This window comes from Marmota monax, unplaced genomic scaffold (assembly GCF_021218885.2).
Source record: "Marmota monax isolate L192 unplaced genomic scaffold, Marmota_monax_Labrador192_F-V1.1 WCK01_AAM20220418_F8-fsc00039, whole genome shotgun sequence".
Lineage (NCBI taxonomy): Eukaryota > Metazoa > Chordata > Mammalia > Rodentia > Sciuridae > Marmota > Marmota monax.
In genome coordinates, this window is record NW_026693602.1 from 2612710 (window position 1) to 2626645 (window position 13936).

At 35.8% G+C, this 13936-nt stretch overlaps 1 protein-coding gene across 5 annotated transcripts in view; it reads left to right on the top strand.

The window, feature by feature from the left end:
• Inpp4b (inositol polyphosphate-4-phosphatase type II B) overlaps positions 1 to 13936 on the top strand; it is a 799925-nt gene that overhangs the window by 375975 nt on the left and 410014 nt on the right. For all 5 annotated transcript variants that reach the window (XM_046459556.2, XM_046459553.2, XM_046459554.2 and 2 more), the window contains exon 4: positions 9519 to 9582. The gene's annotated coding sequence lies outside the window, so the exon portion shown is untranslated. The remainder of the gene's footprint in view (positions 1 to 9518; positions 9583 to 13936) is intronic.

Consider the following 13936-nt stretch of genomic DNA (forward strand, 5'->3'; position numbering starts at 1 on the left):
TTTTTGTTTTGTTTTGTTTTTGACTGATGATTTGGGCTTCAGCCAGCCTTTCTAATGTGGAAACAACTAAAACAAAGATGATAAAGAATTAGTATTTTTTTTTAGCATAGGACCTGAACATAATGAATCTTTAAAGAAGCAAACTACTATGGTAGATTTTTTATAAATTTATTTATTTTAATTAGGTAAATATTTTATACAATTCTTTATTCTGTCTCCTAACCTGCTATTTTGGGGGATAATTTATGAGATCCCTTAAACCCTTCCCCTGTTAGTCTGTTTTTGTTTGATCTTAAGATCCTGACTGGTCATTGTGGGGCTCACTGAGTCTCTAACTGGCCTTTTTCCTTTGATAGATTAAAAACAAAGTTCATATTTGCTTTAATCTTCCTTGAGAGGTAATCTTGCAAGTTGCCTTTTGGGGAAAACCTTTATTCCCAGATATTGCTCAACCTGTAGGTGATTGTGAGGACTTCCCTGTTGTCATACTCTGCCTGATTTTGGATATTTTGAAGGACAATTTTTAACAGGTGACAACTTATGGCATTTAATTGGTAGTATTTACCACTGTGCCAGAAGCTACTTGAAAGAGGCAAAAACTCAAAACTCTAGGATTATCTCAAAATTAATAAAGATAGCGGAACTTTAAGCACAAATATACACTTTTTCCTTCCAGTGATAACTTTGTCTTCCTTTATTAGCCATACCTATACTTTTGATCCTTGATATGTGTATTTTTCCTGGTTTTATTGTAAAAGATTTCATAAACATCATCAGGATTCACAGAAGCTATTAACTTTTTCTACTTTAATTTAAAATTATTACTCCACTAATGCCCACATACTGCTGCCATATGTCTTTGTCTTTTGTCTTTTGTTGTTAATATTTAATGATGCCGTTTCCTCACCCTCACAAGGGTAAAAGGAAATGCTATTGGACGATGATTACTTTGTGGCTCACCCACAGTCCTCCCATCCAGCACTTTCCAGGAACCAAACTACAGAAAATGGAAGAGATTCTCTTTCTTGGGAAGTTTCAACCGCTTGTTCTAGGAAATAGTCTCCATCCTATTTAAACTTTTTTGGTGCTAAATCATATCCCCATCAGTTTATGTTTGGATGGTTAAAACCACTGACCTCATAGTATTTTGGTCTGAAGTAGGACTTTACAGTTTTAACTCAGATTCAGCAGAATTACTTATCTATGTTTTTTTTTTCCCTCAAAGTTGATGAAATCAAATCATCTGGGAGCTTTTGAGAAATGAAACATATGCATCCCATTGTACTGAATGAGAATCTGTATTCCCAAAGTAATTCTGCTATGCAATGTGTTTAGAAAACACTAGTTTAATATATAAATCTGTTTCTAACTTTTCAACCATTCACTAAATATTTTAATTCCTTCTGTATACAAAGAGATATGATAGTGGAAGAACCAAAAAGAAAAAAAAAACAATAAATTTACATAACATTATACCAATAAGCAGCCACATAAGGAACCTGCATATCACAAACAATAGAATTCCCAAGGGCAAGAACGGGAACATTCTTCTGGGCTGGGTGAAGGACTTTTGTTAGGTTGGTGAAGGTCTAGCAGGTATCATAATGGTGGAAGGTGTGTCCAGGCAGAGGAAATTCTCAGAGCTGCAGAACCAGACAAACTCCATGTGGTGAACCCAGAAAGGAGAGACTAGAAAGGGGCAGATTAGAAAATGATCTGAGTGTAATTCTGAGGAATATTTTTTTATGTTTTGTTACATGACTGAAGAAACAACACCCTTAGAAATTTTAATATGACTTTTGCTCCAAAGATATTTCTAATACTTCTTCTTAGGAACCTTTTCCTTCTGGATCCCTGTTGCCTATTCTCCCTGCAGTGGTTGCTGCTTATAATCATCACATTCTTCTGATTATCCTCTTGTCTTCAGCTATTTTAGGTGCCAATTTTACCAAAATTCTTATTTATTGCATTTCCCTTTGCTTGTTTTATTATTTAGATATGTAGCATTACTGTAGACTAACGTGTGTTACCTGCCTTGGGTCAGTTAAGCCTCAAAAAATCTTAAACTACAGTAGACTGTGATGGAGGTGGCCAGCTGCCCATCAAATATTATTACCTTTCACTTTAAATGTCTAAATTTTGAATTGGGCTCCAAATTTCTTTCTTTCTTTCTTTCTTTCTTTCTTTCTTTCTTTCTTTCTTTCTTTCTTTCTTTCCTCTTTCCTCTTTGTTGTCTTATTATGGGAGTCAAAGAAAAGATCTGATCTGAAGAGACAGAAGAGTTGGTGCCTCTGATTTGGCAACTCCCAGTCTGCTTTGGAGTGAGAGGTTACCTAGGGAAGTGGTGGACCACGTACTGGAAGGAACACATGTTTTTGAGTTGGGGAGCTAGATGGTGGTTCTGAGGACTGATATTTAGTACCTAAACTTGAAGCATAAAGAATATTCAAATGTCAGAAATATACTCAGGGAAAAACAAATGTTTCAGAAATATGTTTTGGCTCAACATTAAAGAAGACATTTAATAGCCAGCTGCTATATGCCACAGAATGTCTGATTTGCTTCCTGAGGTAGTGATTTATTAAGTTCCTTATCACTAGAGGTGAAAGTTCGGTCCAGGTATGGTGGGGTGAAGGTGACTCAAATGGAAATGAGTGATTGGACACTTGACATTTTTTCCACAGTGATCTTTGCAGTACTTGTTTAGATTGAGGTTCAGAAATATGTTGGGTTTTCCTTTGGTGCTCTAAACTACTGATTATACATCAATTGGTTAGACTTTCTTCTTTTCCTTCATAAATGTATTATTTTCCCTTTATTAAATAAACATATTTTTTCAAAGAATTTGAAAAGTATAAAGTAAAAAAAAAACCTCACTGTTGTTTTGCAATCTGTAAAATTAGGCTTCTTAGCTTCAAAATGGAGGTAAAGAGGAAATGAATTTATTTCGGGGCATTCAGCAGAGTAATTTTACCCAAAAAGCACTGTAGACATAATGTCAGGGCCCCCAATTTTTTTAGCAGCCCATGACAAACTTTTAATTTCTTTTTAAATTTTGAATAAAAATGAGTTTTTAGATTAAAAATTATTGTGTAATATAAATATATCTTTTTACCAATGAACAAAATATGCTATATAGCTATATATGAGAGTTTGTGTGTGTGCGCATGGAAAAAGGACTTCATGAATGCAAAAAGTGCCTAGGGTCCCCTAAAATAAAGAACACAGAGGCTGAGGCTTGGAGGCCGCCTCAGGAACTGTATCCCCAATCAAATCCACATGAGCACCAGGAAAAATTCCTATTGCTGCTGCTGGCACTGGGACCCCCTCCCACACTGTTGGCTGACACTGATCAGAGGGTAGAACCTCTGCCCCCACTGCTTCTGAGAGCTGGCAGAGCTATCAACTCTCAGAACAGATTGCCAGATGGCTTCTGTGAAGCATATGTTTCTGAGCTGATGTTCTGTGCGGTGACATCATGGGAGACTTGGCTGAATACTTACATACTCTCAATAAGAAAGACTGAAAAGAAGATTCCTGGGGTTTTTCTTGGTGATGGGTGAACTTGTCAGGTGGGGACATTTCCCAGAGATAGGAATGGTGTTCCTGAGATTCCAGATAGGCAAGCCACCACACAAAACCCCCAGCACATTGAAGCATTACCCTCTAAACTTTATGGCATATGTAGGTGTGGCTTTTGTGTAATAACTCACATAAAAAGTGCAATGTCTGACTACTTACAATGTGCTATTCTGTTTGAATCTTATAATTTAATCATTAACTTAAAATAACAGCATTTGGGGATAGGCATTATTGGTGCTATTTCCCCATTCTGTTAATGAAGAAATAGGCTTAAAGAGGCTCAGTCACTTGTTTGTACATGAAGATAAGGAGTAGTGAAGACAGGATTTTTATTGTGAATCTTACCTGCTACACTATATCATAGTCACAAATGAGGTGTACAGCTTTAAATACTGCCTTTTACATTTAGTGTTTTGATGAAAAGCTTTTCAATTGTGGATTTTAAACTATTTCTGGATATGTTTATAATGGTGACAGAATATTCCACCCACTTAATGTGACAAAATTTATTCAAAGATTTTTATATTGTTAAATATTTAGGTTGCTTCTATTTTTTCCTATATAAGCCATATTATAGAAATTCTTTGCATATACTTTCTCCTACATTATATTTCTTCTCTAGAATACAGATCTAGAGTTAGAATACAAAATCAAAGGGTATGTAAATGTATTTTCTAAGAAGCCAATGCAACACTTTTGTTTAATTTAAGATGAAGAAACAAGCTTCTTAATAATATCTATTCAGATTTCAAGATACTAGTCTCATGCCTTCCTCATGCTGTGGGGGAGGGGGATACTTGTTAAGACCAGGCTGAATATTTGACATTTACCTAAAAGTATTATGGTTTTGTGGATGTTAAATTATGATGGGCCTAAAGTGAACATCTCAACTTGTATTAACTACTTTAGTGATCATGTGCCGTAGATATTCTGGGATGGGTTAAGAACACTTTGAAAGTTCCCGGAAAATACTCTTAGGATAAAGGAAAGTGGCATTCAAAACAATCTCAAGTAGCATCAAGTATAAGTGATTTTTCTTGTTTGCCAATGTGTTAGATGAAATATTTTCAATCACTGTTTTAATGGTTATTTCCTTGAGTACCAATGAGGTCGACCATTATTTCACATATTTATTAATGAGTTATTTCTTCTTTGGGAAGTGTTGTTTGACTATTTCTCACTTGGTATTTAGTATTTATATCAAATAGGTTTGGTATATTGTATTTGTTGCAAATAATATCATATCTACTTTTATTAATTTTTAATCTAGGGAAATTTTTTGGTATAATCTAAACTACTAGGCATTTTCTTTGTAATTTCTTCTAGCATAAGTTTCAGAACTATAATTGACGTCTTTCAACTTTGTCTATATTTTTGTGTTATATTTTATTTTTATTTATCCCCATTATACATTTGGAATTCCTATTATAGCTAATGAAACATATTTTATTCCCCAAAGCTAGACAATTATCTCAATAATTATTAAACCATTGCTTTTTGCATTCATTTGTGGTTCTGATTTTATTATGCAATGAATTTGGGTTCCCTTTCTCTGTGTCCACAGAGTCCTATGCCTGTTTACATCAATTTCTACTGTAATGGACAATGGCCATTAATTTTCTCCCTCCAAATTTAATGGGAGGGGACAGAATTGTGCTGTCCCTTTGATAACTAGCACAGTGCTTGGCATGTGACAGGCATTATATATCTGTTGAATGATGAATGCATAAAATGATATTTTTCTGGCAAACCCATATTTTCTCACTAATTACATCCATTCCAGAATCATTTCTGCACTGTGGTGAATGTTGTGTCACAATAATACATTTTATCATTAGAGTCAAACCTCTTATTAATATTCACTTTCAGAATATTCTTTTGGAACCACGACTTATTCTTCAAATGAACTTCAGAAAATTTCAACAGCCTCTAAAATTGGTCCCATTAGAATTTTTGTTTGAATTATGTTAAAATATAAATTAAGTTTTGGAAGAATCGATATTTGTATTGTAAATACCTTCCCACTCACATACGTGTTACAGCTCCTTATTTCCCTTTACAGCTTTCAATAATTTTCTTTACAGAGTCATTCATAATCCTTTTATTGATTTTCTTGTTACTGCTGTAGTGATTCAGATTATTATTGCTTCTGCTGGGATTTGTATTCATTTATTTTGAAAAACTTACTTTCTATTTGTTGCAATTATACAAAAAAGTTACTGTTGCATATTTACCTTACATTCTGGGACTTTGCTTGAATTATTTCATTAATTCTAGTAGAGAAATTTCATAGTTGAACTAAAGACCACGCATAATGGTTGAGCATAATGTCACTTCAGCTAAATTCTATTTTGTCTTTACAATTAGGAGTGGGAATTGGGTAACAAAAATATGATTCTAAAAATTTGCTTTTGGAGATTGCATGGAACTTTTGCACCTGTGTTAGAGACAGTTGATTATATTAGCTTCTAGTAACTTCATGCAAATAATCTGAGCAGGCATTTAAATGGGGGAACTTTTAGGGGACAAACGTGGAGGTTTTTCAGAACCCATGACTACCTCCATATTGCATAATTCCCCGACTTACGAGGTATGTTCCCTCTCCGACCTCTTCTGAACTCCAAGCTTCTCAGCTCCAGGCTTTGGCATAATATCCCAAAACTCTTACTGAGGGGACCTTTGGCTTGGAGGCACGCAGGTTATTTTGGTTCAAAGTAAGACATCTGAAGCCTAGGTTTCTTCCATGGGGTAATGTGAAAAGATAGTCAGCCTTGATGTTAGTGGCATCCTCTTTACACACTCTCTGAAGCAGGAGAGACCTGTGTCTTTCAGGACCACAGAGGGAATGAGCCCAAGGACCACAGAATGCACCAACTACATCACATGAGGTGGAAACCCAATGGGGCCACTTCAATTTCCTTTTTGTTTGTGACATTCTAATCCTAAATAGTAATGCTCGATTCAACCTAACATCCATTTAAATTTATATCATTTTAAGTAGAATTCTATTTAAAATAGATTTTTTAAAAAACTTTTATGTCCTGATTAATGCAGTATCCTCTTTGGTCATTTATTGTGAAGGTAATGATGAGTGTTAAATGAGGCTTTTTGTTTGCATTAACTCTGTGGGATGTTTGTCTGAGGTGACCAGGCACTTCAGTAGGTTTGAGTAAATATTGGTTCTTGCTATATAATGGGAGCTGACAAGTGACAAACACCATAATGGGGACAAAATGAGTGTGAAAGACAGTTCTTTTCCATTGATCTTTCTGCATCATAAACATTTGTTCTTTGGATTTGCACAGTTATTCTTTTTATATTCAATATATTTACTCATCATCTTATGAGGGGTTGCCCTTCCTCTGTATGCTTAACTTACATTTTTAAGAATTATTCAATGGCTTGTTTGGACACTGTGGACCATAGGAGAGTCTGTTGACCTCTGGACATTGTATCTGTAAGGCAATCTCATCACCTTTGCAGATGTCTGACACCTCAAAGTAGCAAGAGGGACATACAGTCTCTTGTGGTGATAAGGATAGGACATTTCCATGTGTTCTACATACAACAGGTTAAGCTTTGGTTGGATTTTAAAAATATAAGGGATAAATTATGGCTTGTATTAAGTGTAGAATAAAGTTACTCCTTCATATACCTCATGACCAGGACTAATTAGACCCAAGTGTCTTTTGCAAAGTCTGTCTGAATAAAAGCTCAAAATAGCAAACTTAAGACTTTCTACGTAACTTGTGTATTTCATGTTTTGTAATCAATTGATGGTTTACATTTTTTTTAGTTGTAATTGGGTGACTAGTTTTATGTTTTTTCTTATTATAAAACTTTTCTTTTCTAATATTTATTTTAAAAGTAACTTTGGTTATACCAGACTCAACACATGAGAAATGGTAGGAGAAATTTAGATGAAGTATTTTGTTTTCCCCAAATGAAATTAGATCTGATGTGATTTATAGCTCACTTGTTATAGTTTCCTCTTTCTAAATTAAAAAACATATACAGTTAACCATCATATCTGTGGGCTCCACATCCTTCAATGAACTGCAAATCAAAAATATTTTTAAAAATTGTGTCTATGATGAACACACACAAACTTGTTTCTTGTCACTATTCCTTAAACACTATATTATGGTGGCTATTTACACAGCATTTATATTATATTAGGTGTATTACAAATAATCTAGAGGTAATTTAAAGTATAGGGAAGATATGACTATGTTATATGAAATACTAGGCCTCTTTATATAAGGAATTTGAACTTTTGCAGATTTCAATATCTGTATGAGATCCTGGAACAGTTCTCTCAGAGATACTGAGAGACAACTATAGAATTGAGAGAATGATGTGATAAGATAAAGGAGAAAGATCTGATGCAATATTTATTTTTATATGTGATAGGAGGAAAATGTGTTTTGAATAAAGTACAGTAGTATTTTATAAAATAGTATAGTACTTTATTCAGTAAGTTATTATTCCCTTTTGACAGATACAATGAAATTTTTGTAATTGATAATAAAATTATAATTTGGAAATTATAATTTCTGACAACAGAAGTAGGAAAAAAGCCCCATGTATTATGTTTAATACTCTTTTTGCATGCCATATGGTAAAAAATGTTTTGATAAACAACATGGCAGAGTGATAAAATGCCCAAACTCTGGGCCCAGATATTGGATTCAAATTCACGTACTGACATTTAAACCAACTGTGAGATTCTGACTGAGCTATTTCATATTTCTTGGCCAAATTCTTTACCTGCAAATGGTTGTGTTGGAGATTCCAAGCCCACCCTCAGTTTAATGGTTTGCTAGAAGACACAGAAAAACTGTATAACCATAGTTATGTTTTATAATAGTAAAAGGATACAGACTAAAATCAACAAAGGGAACAGGCTCATGAAGAAAATCCAAGAACCAATTTCCAGGTATTCCTGTCAGTGGAGTCCCATGCTTAAAGTTCCTAGCACACACACACACACACACACACACACACAAAGTATAACATGTTAATAAGCAAGGGAAGCTTTTAGAACTTTGGTTTTTAGACTTCTATTGGGAATTAGTCACATAAATGTGTAGCATTGGGCAACTGACCTCAACTATACAGACTCCAGCAACCCTTGCCTTCAAGCAAAACCAGGTGTTCACTATAAATCACATTTTATAGTAAATTTAGCTGGTTGGATTGAAACAGCGTAGCGGCAGGCCTCATGCATACAAAAACATTCTTTTTTTTTTTTTGGAGTTTAAATGAACATTTATTTCACCATTCTTTAAGTGGCTGTGCACAAGAACAACCCGCCGGACTATCCGACCCACGGGCCCTTCTGGACCCCTATTGAAGGACCCAGAATGTCCAGGCAGGTCCTGCCCCAATCAATCCAATTACAGACACCCGCAGCTCGATCGCTCTAGAAGCCAAGATCAAAACATTTTAAATAATGAACAGCCTGGTTGGCTTGAAAAACATTCTTAACCACTCAGACTATTCCAAGAGCTCAGAGTTATCTCCCAGGAACCAGCAGAGGCCCACCCTGGAGAGTTGCCTTTCTATGGAATGTGCAGGGTTTGAGCAATGCAGACTGGCTGCATTAACCCTTTCTTGCCCAGGGGTTATGAGGATAAACAAGTTAATCCCGTAACTTAGAAAAGCATTTGGCAACAGAAGAGAGCTTGGCACTTGTGAGCCGTATGTAAGGGGCAGCTATAATTCCTTCTAGTGGATCTCTGTGAACTGAATGAGGCAGATTAATTGGAAATAGACAGTTGGGTTCTATGGATCTTGTGATGATGAAAAGTCCCCAAGTTTGTAATGAAACTGGAAGCATAAGCGTATTAAATGTGATATCCATGGGTGCTTTAGAAAGAGAAGTTTCCTGTAAAATGCTAAAACGTAAAATTTTGTTCTCTTGTCCTTTGCAGAGCCCTGAACCCAGCAAAACCGTAGTCAGAGAGGAGAGCTGTTGAGGAATACAACATACATAAGGTACAGAAGTCATTCTCAATAATTGACACATAAGACTCATTTAAATTGACGATTAATTCAAGCTTATTACTCTATTATTAACCAAATATTTTACAGTAATGCCAGCTTGGTGTCTTAGAATATGTGGGACTGTGTGTTATAGGTAGTTAACCATATCCTAAAGAGAAATTGGTTTCTACAGCTACATCACACCAATTTTGAAGGTTGTGGTTGAACTAGGCCTAGACAGAAATGTGAAGGAATCAAATTGCTATTATCACTTTTTTTTAGCATTTCATTTTGTTTTAATTTACCTACAATCATTACTCAGGGAAAGTAATTTCAACAAACATATTTACTTGACCATGACCCCTTAATATTAATACTATATTTAATTTATTATTATTATTTAATATTTTTTGTTCTTTTTAGCTATACAGGATAGTAGAATGTATTTTGGCAAACTGTACATATAGAGAGTATAGCATTCTATTTAGGATCCCACTCTTGTGGTTGTACATGATGTGGAGTTACCCTGGTTGTGTATTGAAATACAAGGCTAGGAAGGTTATGTCCAATTAATTTCACTGTCTTTCCTATTTCCCTTCTCTATCCCCCCCCCCACCCCGTTCATTTCCCTTTCTCCAATCCAATGGATTTCTATATTCCCCTCCACAACCTCCCTTGTTTTGGGTTAGCATCCACAAATCAGAGAACATTCACCCCCCCCCCCCTTTTTTTAAGTACGCATCTATTAAAGGTCTGTTACATGGGAAACTCATCTATGAAGTGATTTCACATAATTGGGCAAAACAGTCACAGTCCAGTCTAGCCTTCATGGTGCCTAAACTCAGTGAAGGAGACATTAAGTGATCAAATGACTATATATGATTGAAAGCTGTGATAAATGCTATTAAAGAAGTGCAAAGAAAAAGTATAGAATTCTATGGGAGAATATACAGGGAAAGAAAGGAAGAGTCCGGGGGATTGTGTAAACAGTGTACCTCTTTAGAAGATGACTTTTAAACTAAGGTCTAAATTGTGAGGATAAGGCAAATGGGACAACAATGAATAAAAAAATAATTAAAAATAGGAAGTAAGAAAAAATTGAAAGTAGAGTAGTGTGGTGGCTATAGCTCAATCACAGAAATAGAAGCTGGGTTGAGTATAGGAAGTAACCCAGTCCCACAAAGCCTTCATGTTCAGGTAAGGTGTCCCAGGCCCACCCTGCTTGGCCACTTCTTGCCCTTGGCAATTTTGTGTGATGTCACTTGTCTTCTTTTTTGATCTCCTGAATAGAGATGATTTCAAACCTGTCACCCCACTAGGCACTACCCTACTGCATCTCCTGGCAAAGTTGTATAGTAAAAAGAAAAACAAGAAAAATGGTGTAGCATGTTGTGTGTGTGTGTACACCTTTATTTCACATGGTACTTCCCAAAACTATTTTCAGAATTATATTAGAAATTATTTTGAAAGATTCTCTCTTGAAAATATGCATTTTTAAAAGGTTCCTTTTGCTCCTGAGACTGGTCTGCTATTAGGTAATGTGGCCTATTTCATGTCTATGCACATTAAACTGTATTAGATAATTTCCTAGAATCAAGATAATTCAAGTCAGGGAAAGAAAAATCTGTTTGCCTTGGTGGTTTAGCTTCTTCTAGCAGGGGGATTTTTCTTGACCTGAGTTATATACTTAATTGCTTCAAGCCCTAATTATATTTTGCATGTGAAAATATATCCTTAGGTCCCAATATAAAGGTCTGTAGTAAGAACTTAATAAATAAATTTTAATATCAGCTTACTCATATTGGTTTTCTTAAGTCAGACACAGAGTAAAATCACAAAAAACCTGTGTTTGCCTTTCAGCTAATCTGGCTCATATTTCTGTCCATCAAAAATGCTTTTTATTCTTGATTTATAAAATTCTTATAAAGTAAGGCAAATGACCTGGGGGTATTGCCTACTTAAGTACTTTAAAGAATGGGTTGATATTGTATGAAATATGGAGATTTTGGTACTTTCAGCAAGGAAAGTCCTGAGAACCTAGAGTATTAAACTGACTTATGCTTATTCCAGAAGAGAGGATTTCAGTGTGCATATTAGAAGGGGCATCCACTTTCTTAGACCAATTCAATATCTTTCAGTTAAGTTAACTATTATTTCAAAAGAAGAAAAATTCCCCAGGATTTGAAAACTTTGAAATCCAAAGCCTTGTTTTATTCCCAGGAAGACAAGAGACAGATGTCTTTTAATTACTACTCTTGCTTTTTGCCTCTCTACCAGCGATATGTCTCAAATTTGGAATCTAATTAGAAATCTTAATTGAAATGACTTTTACAAAAAGGAAAGAATAAGGATCAACATGGAAACATAAAAGTAGGGAGAAAAACACAAATGTAATATTCCAACCAAATTGAATAATCACCTCTCTGAAATTGAGTTGGCCTTTTGGGGAACATGGTATTGGCTCCACATTGAAACTTGACTGTTTCCTCTTTCAAGAGGAATTTTTCAACCAAATGAAGAATCTTTCAATGTCTATACATTAATTTCAAATATTATATTTTTCTCACTGTAAAAACGATGTTTTTAATATTTTGAAGCCTGGGTTCAATGCCCAGCTCTCTGATTGATTCTCTGTGTGATCTTGGATAGATTTTTTGCAACTATTTTCAAACTCCTAATGTACCCATCTCTAAAACTGTGTTTTCAACATTTCTATCTTGTTTCTCTCTTGGTTTTACACACTGACTGGTATGTAAGAGCAGGTGTAGGTATATAATATTAAGTTCTAGAAAGGAAAGTAAAAGAAAAGAATATTAAGTTTGAGAATATATATTATTATATGTAGCACAGAATATTTCAAATAAAAATATTGGGAAAGTGCTTATCGGTCCTATACACTGGAGGCAAAGACTCAAAGGCCGGTTGATTCATCCTTTTATTCAAACTATTTCTTGTAGATGTTCTGGATCCTGCCATTCAGATTGTAAAGTCTACTTAGAGGCAATATTACCTATTTCTGAGTTAAGTGCAGCCCTTTTCATGGTACCAGGTAGGATAGATGATCAATTACGTTCTGACAGGTTGAATGAAGCCATGCACTAATGGGGCCAGAACCCAGATTGCCCCATCTCCAGTTTATGAACACCAGGTCTCACATCAGAGCACGAGCATTTGCCTTCCTGTGGATTGTGTCCTTCATCCACTTCTTGCTGCTGCTCCATGCTCTCTGCTTCCATCAGATTCGCCCCTTTCCCAGTATTTGTGTACATTCCACAGGCTGAGCTTTGAGTCTTTGCTTGCATGCACGATATTCTTCTTTTGCATTTTTCTTTTCTTCCCTATTGCCTTTCTCATTATTCTTTCCTTTTTTTTGACAGCTCATTTTTCTCTCTTCTCCCTTTCTTTTATTTGTCCTCAATGTTTATATAAAAATGTCTTTAAGTTCAGATCTGATATCATGTCTTCTGTGAAGCTGTCCTGCGCATCTCCTAGGAGACTATCTTGCTGCCTTTCCTTTGTGTTCTGGTTTATTTGTTTGCAGGCCCTGTCCTTGTTCCCTGTTGGTGAAAACTGAGTCTGAGGAAGCCAGGGAAAGCCAAGGCAAATAATGTGTGAACAGCTCTTACTTTTCATTCTCTGCTCCATCCTGCTTCCCTTTATGAGCAAAGGAGAGGGCCTCCAGCTCAGTTAGTGGCTTGCTTTCACACTGAAGTCTGCATTAGTAGTAGCATCCTACCCTTCAGGTCATGAGCACCAGCATGCAAAAGCTCTGGGCTGCAGTCACAATTGCCTGAGTCAAGATGGCTTTCTGGATGGGTCCTCAGAGTCAGGAGCCAGGCTGTATAGTCCAGTGGCCTAGGAGCCCTGGCTGCCAGGACACTGGCCTGCATCTCTCTCCCTGTGCCATGCCTGCACCTCTGAATCCCTCTCTGATTATTGGATGCACATATGATGTTGAGAACTACCCTCCACAGCAGCCCACTCAAGTGCTTCCCCACTCCCTGTCCCAACCCCTTGGGGGTGCCCCTTACTTACTAATGCATAGAGAGATCAAACTGGAGTGGATCAGTTAAATCTTGGTGTTAGGGACTCTCCACTTCTTCACAGATGTGCCACCATTTCTTTTGCACATTATCCTTCTTGACTCCCTTATTCAGTGGATTTCCATTTCCTCTTTTCATGTTCCTACATTTCTCTTCATTGAATTCACATCGTACTTCCCAGTCACCTGGTCATATTACTAATAGAATTAAATCAACAATGCTGTTATGTTTACTGACCATTTCTAAAATATCATTGGTTTTTATTCACTCTGTGAAATTTTATGTAAGGTAAAATGAACACTTTTTGGTGTCATGGTCTTTGA